This window comes from Martes martes, assembly GCF_963455335.1.
Source record: "Martes martes genome assembly, chromosome: 3".
Classification (NCBI taxonomy): domain Eukaryota; kingdom Metazoa; phylum Chordata; class Mammalia; order Carnivora; family Mustelidae; genus Martes; species Martes martes.
Window position 1 is genome coordinate 20,267,020 of NC_137890.1, and position 7,823 is coordinate 20,274,842.

The 7,823-nt window shown below is 37.4% G+C and overlaps 1 pseudogene across 1 annotated transcript; it reads left to right on the forward strand.

Annotated features, from left to right (window-relative positions):
• The first annotated feature begins 7,062 nt into the window (after window positions 1-7,062).
• LOC308339623 (transcription factor BTF3-like) lies at window positions 7,063-7,552 on the forward strand (annotated as a pseudogene). Its single transcript has one exon. The product of its transcript is annotated as a transcription factor BTF3-like (transcript).
• Window positions 7,553-7,823: the final 271 nt, after the last annotated feature.

Genomic DNA, 7,823 nt, shown 5'->3' on the forward strand with positions numbered 1-7,823 from the left:
TCCTCTTCAGGCCAAGGCACGTAAGAAGGAGCTCTTTTTTCCCTGTGCTTTCTTTTCCTCTCTACTGGCTAGATGCAGGTGACTACTGATCCAAAAGAACTGTGGAGCCAATCCAAAAGAACTGTAGGAGACCTCCTACCACCCAGGAACACCTACCTCCAAACCAAATGCCAGCAACTTTTAGTGCCTATAAAATCTATTCTACTATTCTGTTCACTGACTTTTTGAGATGGATATTTTGCTGACAAATTTTCAGGCCTTCTCTTTTGTGTGTGTGTGTGTGTGTGTGAATACAAGCATTTAAGACCACAGATATTGGATTATTTTACTGTTTTGCAGAAGTTACAATGTGTAATTTTCATGTTTTTTTTAGTTTTAAACATTTTATAAATTCCATTATGATTTTCTATTAGATTTGTGGGTTATGATAGAAATAATACACACTGTACACACATTTCTTATTGTATTTTTCAATATATAATAGTAATCATATTATGGTAAGGGCGTATGTTCTATAATGTGTAAATCCTAAACATTGTTCAGATAATTTTCACAAATATTTCATGTGTTCTTCTGTAACTGCTGGTTTTACAGTTTTATACATACTAAGAGATCAATGATTTTCATTTCATTCTTCAAGTTTGCTCTTTACTTCTGTTGTTTTTTGATTAGATTGACCTAATTATTAAGATATGTAATGACCTTTTTCATTTTGGTGAATTTGTTTATTACTTTATGTATAAAATAAAATATTATTTTACTTCTCAAACACACATTGTTATCTGTAATTATCATGGTTAGATCTCCAGAACTTACTCATCTTAACACTGCAAGTTTGTACCTTTTAACCAACATCTCCCCATTTTTCCCACCTCCAGCACCTGAACACTACCATTCTACCCTGTTTCTTGAAGTTTGACTTTTTCATAGATTCCAGATATGATATCATGTAATATTGGTCTTTCTGAGTCTGAGTTATTTCACTTAGTATAATGTACTTCAAGTTCATCCACATTTACTGTATTGTATACTTGATATTTGTTAAGACAAGAGATCATAAGTGTACTTAGCACACGCACAAAGATAACTATGTGAGGTGATGGATGCTCAGTTACCGTGATTGTGGTAACCACTTCACAGTGTATATTTGTATTAAATCATTACATTGTACACCTTTAAAAAAAGCAAAAAAGAACTGTGCTTTTACAGTTTTTTTTTCTTATGAATTGAATTACTATTCATCCCCAAATTATTTAAGTTAGTTAATTTGTGTGTCTACATTGATTTTTTAATTTTTGAGAACTGATTAGAGAATTATTTCTTCCAAAACTGATTTGTAATTGTTTCTGTCAAGGACTTAAGGTCATCAATGTAGAGTTATACTTAAAAAAATACTTGGACAGCACTTTTGAACCACACAAATTATATGAATTTAGTATAATAACACGGATTATAGATGGTTTGTGTTGACAGTTTCTTATGGTATATTTTTTTCATTTCTTTTTTCATTTCATAGTCAGTGCCAAAGATAGAATTCTAACGGTCTGCTGATGGTTGCGGGAGTGCAAACAAGAGGTTGTATAAGGAGTTAATTCAAATTTATTGGGGAAGTTTGTATCTATTTTAGATAATGATTTAGCTAATGCATTAACTATTTAAAACTTCTGCCTTCTCTCAGGAAATATTGTATTGTAACCTATATAATATATAAAGTACAAGATAAAAATACACAAAAATAATCATAGTAGATGTCTGCCTTCAGCTCAGGTCATGACTCCAGTGTCCTGGCCTTGGGATGAGCTCTGCATCTGATTCCCTGCTTAGCAGGGAGTCTGCATCTCCTTCTTCCACTCCCTCTGGTTGCTCATGCACAGTCTCTCTCTCTCAAATAAATAAATCTATTTTTTTTTTAAATGAGCATAGTAGGAATTCTGGTAAAATAAATCCCAAGCCTTATCATGGTCTATGGGGCTCTATCTGCTCTGTCCCTGTCCATCTTTGAAACAGTATCCCCTTGACTGTTTTATCTTCCTCTTTTAATAATCTTTATGTGGATCCTGGTACCAGATAAATTCTTTCCAAACTTGGAGACTTTGCACATACTTTCTCCACAACCTGGGCTCTTTCCACTCAAGTCTTTACATGGGTCATTAAATACTCCATATTCAGGCAACATCTCTCCAGAGAGGTATTTTGAATCATTCTCATTAAGGTAGGGATTTTCTCCATTATCATTTATCATCCTAGTCTAAACAGTATTTAAGAGTAACTCTAACTATTCTATGCATTTTAATTGTTTAGTTATAAATACCCTCTCAGAGAAGTGTTTCATTTTTTATCTCTATAATGTCATTCACTAGTGGTTAGCACAAATGTGCTCAATAAATACTTGTTGCGAGGACTGTTGAATGTAACAATGCATTATGTTCACAAAATGACCAAGTTCTTGATACCAAACAGGAAGGACAAAAAAGCACATGTGAAATGGAAATATGTATGTACAGTATAAGGAAAAAAGTTTAAATAAATATTATAAATATCCCCACAAACAGAAGATAATTTATATTTGTCAAAGTACAAAAAGAGATAATACCAAGGACTATAAAAATTATTTCCAATTTGTTTTTTTTCTTCTTTTTTTTTCTTTTGCTTCTTAAATTCCATATGTGAGCAAAATAATGGTATTTGCCTTACTCTGACTGACTTATTTCACTTAGCATTATACTCTCTAGATCCATCTATGTTGTTGCAAATGATAAGATTTCATTCTTTTACTGGTACAGCCATTGTGGAAAAGAGTATGAAAGTTCCTCAAGAAGTTGAAAACAGAACTACACTATGACCCAGCATTTGCACTATTGGGTATTTACCCAAAGAACACAAAAACACTAATTCAAAGTGATACATGCACCCCTATGTTTGTAGCAGCATTATTTATAATAGCCAAATTATGGAAGCACCCCAAATGTCTGTTGATTGATGTCGTCCATATTTCCAACGATTGATGAATGGATAAAGAAGATGGTGGTCTATTACTCAGCCACAAAAAAGAATGAAATCTTGACTCTTGCAATGATATGGTTGGATCTAGAGAGTATAGTGTTAAGCAAAATAAGCCAGTCAGAGAAAGACAAATATCACATCATTTCACTCATATGTGGAATTTAAGAAACAAAACAAATGAGAAAAATGAAAGAGAGAGAGAGAGAGAGACCAGGAAAGGGCCTCTTAATTAAGGGGAAAAAAAATGATGGTTACCAGAGGGGCGGTGGGTGAGGGATGGAGGAAATAGGTGATGGGAGTTAAGGAGGGCACTTGCTGTGATGAGCACTGGGTCATGTATAGAAGTTTTGAATCACTATATTGTACACCTGAAGGTAATATTACACTGCATGTTGACTAAGTGGAATTAATGTAAAAACTTAAAATAATTAAAAATAGAATTACCATATGATCCAGTAATTCAACTACTGAGTATTTATCCAAGGAATATGAAAGCACTAATTTGAAAATATATATGCATCCCTCTGTTTATTGCGACATTATTTATAATAGCCAAATTATTTCCAGTTTGTGATGAGAGTACAGTGTTGCTAGGACTAATAGAAAGAAATTTTAAAGGATCTCACTTCAAATACCTGTTTAAAGGGGGGTAGGGAACAACAGCGATAACAACAAAAAAACAAAAACAAAAGGGCTTGGTGGCCAAATGATAGGAGATGTATTTATCTCAGAATAGAGTCTGCTACCACAGATGGGGAGGTCATACTGGGTCAGCCATCCACTCCTGGCCAATCAGAATCTTTTATTTTCTCTTTGATTCCATTTTCTAAAGAGTGAAGCTTAAATATTGAGATAGTCATTAACGAACTGAAAAACAGAAGTTTGTGTAGGGAAAAGCATAGTGAAATGTATTAAATAATTATAGTTTACCTTTGAAGAACACTGGAGTTATGGATGCCCAAAGTACAAAATCCACACCTCACTTCTGACTCCCCCAAAATTTAATGATTATGTTCTATATGGATGTTTTTGTGATTTGTCCCTTGTAACCGACCACCTGGACTTTATAAGTACACAGGCAGGCTAACAAGTGTTGTTTGTGAGACTCATGCTGTTTGAGGAAACTTGGGAGCTTGTTTTTTTGCAGTATATCAATCTGTCTTCCAAGTAAGAACTGGCCCTTCTGGTCTGGATGCCAAGAGTGTCAAATCTTGTCTCGTGCCCCATCTTGTTCCAGGCTGGGCTGGCCTCCCCTGAATGGAATCTTGGAGGGGAGGCAGACACAAAGCCTGGGCTTCTTGAAAATATAGAAACATGATGACATGGAAATGCAGCTCAGTCCAAACTGCATGTAGGTAAACAAACATTTAATTTCAAACCCTGTTATTGGTTATGGGGGTTTGGGGGTGGTCAGTTGGAAGTCTCACCCGAGGGAAGGACAGTCTGTGTAGGCATCTCATTCAGGACTTCAGCCTGATTTTTCCCATGGGACTTTTCTAGCCGATGAGGTCGGATGTTGTAAGTACCTGGTTTTATATAACTTTGCTTTATTCTCATTCATTGCCTATTATTGTATCATTTATGTGTAGATTCCCTTTCTTTTCTGTTTCTATTAGGTTTCAAAAATAATTTTTCTCTCCTTTTCGAAACTGAAACATAGCTGTTGTGTTTTGTGCACAACATAGTAAGAGCTTTCTAATGACTGAAAGCCTTACTGATAAAGTAAACAGTCAATTAATACATATTTTGATATGCTTTATGTATTATCTCCTGTGTCCTTACAATAAAGTAAGCTAGAAAAAATAAAATATTAAGAAAATAAAAAGGAAGACAAAATATGTGTACAAGTGTTCTACCATAAAAAATCCACATATGGGCACCTGGGTGGCTCAGTGGGTTAGGCCTCTGTCTTCAGCTCAGGTAATGATCTCAGGGTCCTGGGATTGGGCCTGCATGTCAGGCTCCCTGCTCAGCGGGGACCCTACTTCTCCCTCTCTCTCTGCCTGCCTCTCTGCCTACTTATGATCTCTCTCTGTCAAATAAATAAATAAATAAAATATTTTTTAAAAAATCCACATGTAAGTCAACCTGCACAGTTCAAACCCATTCTGTGCAAGGATCGACTGTATAATTGATCTTCACACTTACTTGTGTCTTCACCAAAATGACTACCACATCCCCCAAACTTTGGAGTCCCTTATCTCCGCACAAGATGTTAATTCCAAGGGAGCTAACCTTAAGTACCTTAAGGAGCCTTAAGTTTCAAACAGTTACAAAAATGGCAAAAACCAACATCAAAGCAAGATAAAGGACTAATCTTTATTATCTGGATCAATCTGCTTCAAATACTAAGGGTTAAAATCCCTGCGAAACAAAGAAAAGAAAAAGAAAATAAGAGATGTCTGCCTTATCTGGGAGGAAATAGCAAGCCTGGGAGAAATGAGTACTATCATAAAGTCAAAGCAAAAATGTTTGCTCTATAAGAGTGAAAGTTATATTGCCCACAAAGATATTTTAAAATACGGTTTGGTACACTTACAGGTGCCGAAGAAGAGAGCATAGCTTAACTTTTCCTTGCGCTTCTCCTTCTTAACACAACTAAACACCTTGGAACTATTACACTAACAATGAAGGATTCCGAATTACCCCAGAATACCTTGGATCCCGAGACATGAGAAAACACAATGAAGTGAGTTCCCTGGATTTTCTTTTTCTCTCTGATATACATTTGAACCAGGCAGTGGCAGAGGAAGTAACAGCAAACCACCACAGGCATAGTGAAAAGTGTATAAAACAGACAACACACAAGAATAAACTGCCCTTCCTGGTTAAAGGACCTGAAAAGCAGAAGTCTAACAGAGACCTAGCAGAAAGCCCTAACTGACTCATCAGCTGGCTGCTGCTGAGGATATGACCCACCGGTAGCAGTAATAGCAAAGGTAATCTACGCTAGCCTTGCTCAAAGTTTGGGCACCACTGGGCATCTGACCTGCCTGTAGCAGAGGTCGTAATGAAGCCTGGATATCCCAGGCCAAGGTTCCTAACTTAAATCCAGTGAGTGGACCTAAAGGGATTTATTAGCAGCTGTGGCAACAAAGCCCTCCCGGGTCACCCAAGACCCGGCTTATCAATTGCGGTACCAGCAGAAAGCCCGATTCTTTTGACAGTGGCAACAGCAGCAAAACTCAGCATCTCCTTGCCCTCTACACTGTAGCATCGACACACCAGCCCAGAAGCTTTGCCTTCATCTCTCAAATGTTGCCCAATGACAGGGGGAAGCTCAGGAAAGTTCCTTCTGTCTTTACAGGTGGCACCAGCAGGGATGGAGGAGGAATCACGGAAGCACCAGGCAATGAAGCAGAGCAGAAAAGCACTGTCATAGGAGGAACCTGAACACTCACTGGAACTATAGCCTATAAAATTGGTCAGACCTACATGCTGAAACTAAACAGGGCAAGCTGATGATACAGATAGGATGGAGATTCTCCTAATAGAAGAACCCAGATGTCCAAGGTGCATCTGAAAATCACTGTCCTATGAAGAGCAAAGAAAACCTCAACTTGAGTAAGAAAGACCATAAACTGACATGAATACCAAAAGTAATATGAGTATTATTTTTAAAAAATATTTTATTTATTTATTAGAGAAAGATAGCAAGAGAGGGAACACAAGCATGGGGAGTGGAAGAGAGAGAGGGAGAAGCAGGCTTCCTGCTGAGCAGGGAGCCTGACATGGGGTTTAATCTCAGGACTCTGGGATCATGACCAGAACCAAAGGCAGATGCTTAATGGCTGAATCAACCAGGTGTCCCAATATGAGTATTACTTGATAAGGATTTGATAAGGCTTTAGAAACAGTCACCATGAAAATATGTCAGCAATTAAGTGCACGTTTTCTTTAACCTAATGAAGAGGGAGAAAATTGCACCAAAGAAAAACAAGTTAGAAAACAGAAACAGCTCTAGCTGCCATCTTGCATCCCTGCATGTGTGCACCTAATCTCAGCTGGTCCACCCGAGACCCCCTGAGCGCCGTGCGGTCCCATTTCCACTCCAACAAGATGAAAGAAACTATCATGAACCAGGAGAAACTCGCCAAACTGCAAGCACAAGTGCGCATTGGTGGGAAAGGAACTGCTCGCCGAAAGAAGAAGGTGGTTCATAGAACAGCTACAGCAGATGATAAAAAAACTTCAGTTCTCCTTAAAGAAGTTAGGGGTAAACAGTATCTCTGGTATTGAAGAAGTGATTATGTTCACAAACCAAGGAACAGTGATCCACTTTAACAACCCCAAAGTTCAGGCATTGCTGCCAGCGAACACTTTCACAATTACAGGCCATGCTGAGACAAAGCAGCTGACAGAAATGCTACCCAGTATCTTAAGCCAACTTGGTGCAGATAGTCTGACTAGTTTAAGAAGACTGGCTGAAGCTCTGCCCAAACGATCTGTGGATGGAAAAGCACCACTTGCCACCAGAGAGGAGGAGGATGATGAAGTTCCAGATCTTGTGGAGAATTTTGATGAAGTTTCCAAGAATGAAGCAAACTGAATTGAATCAACTTCTCAAGAAGATAAAACTTGAAGAAGTTACTGGGAGCTGTTATTTTACATTATGACTGCTTTTTAAAATTTTGTTCATGGATCTGATAAAATCTAGATCTCTAATATTTTTAAGCCCAAGCCCCTTGGACACTGCAGCTCTTTTCAGTTTTTGCTTATACACAATTCATTCTTTGCAGCTAATTAAGCTGAAGAAGCCTGGGAATAAAGTTTGAAACAAGATTAATAAAAAAAAAAAGAAAAGAAAAGAAAACAGAAAC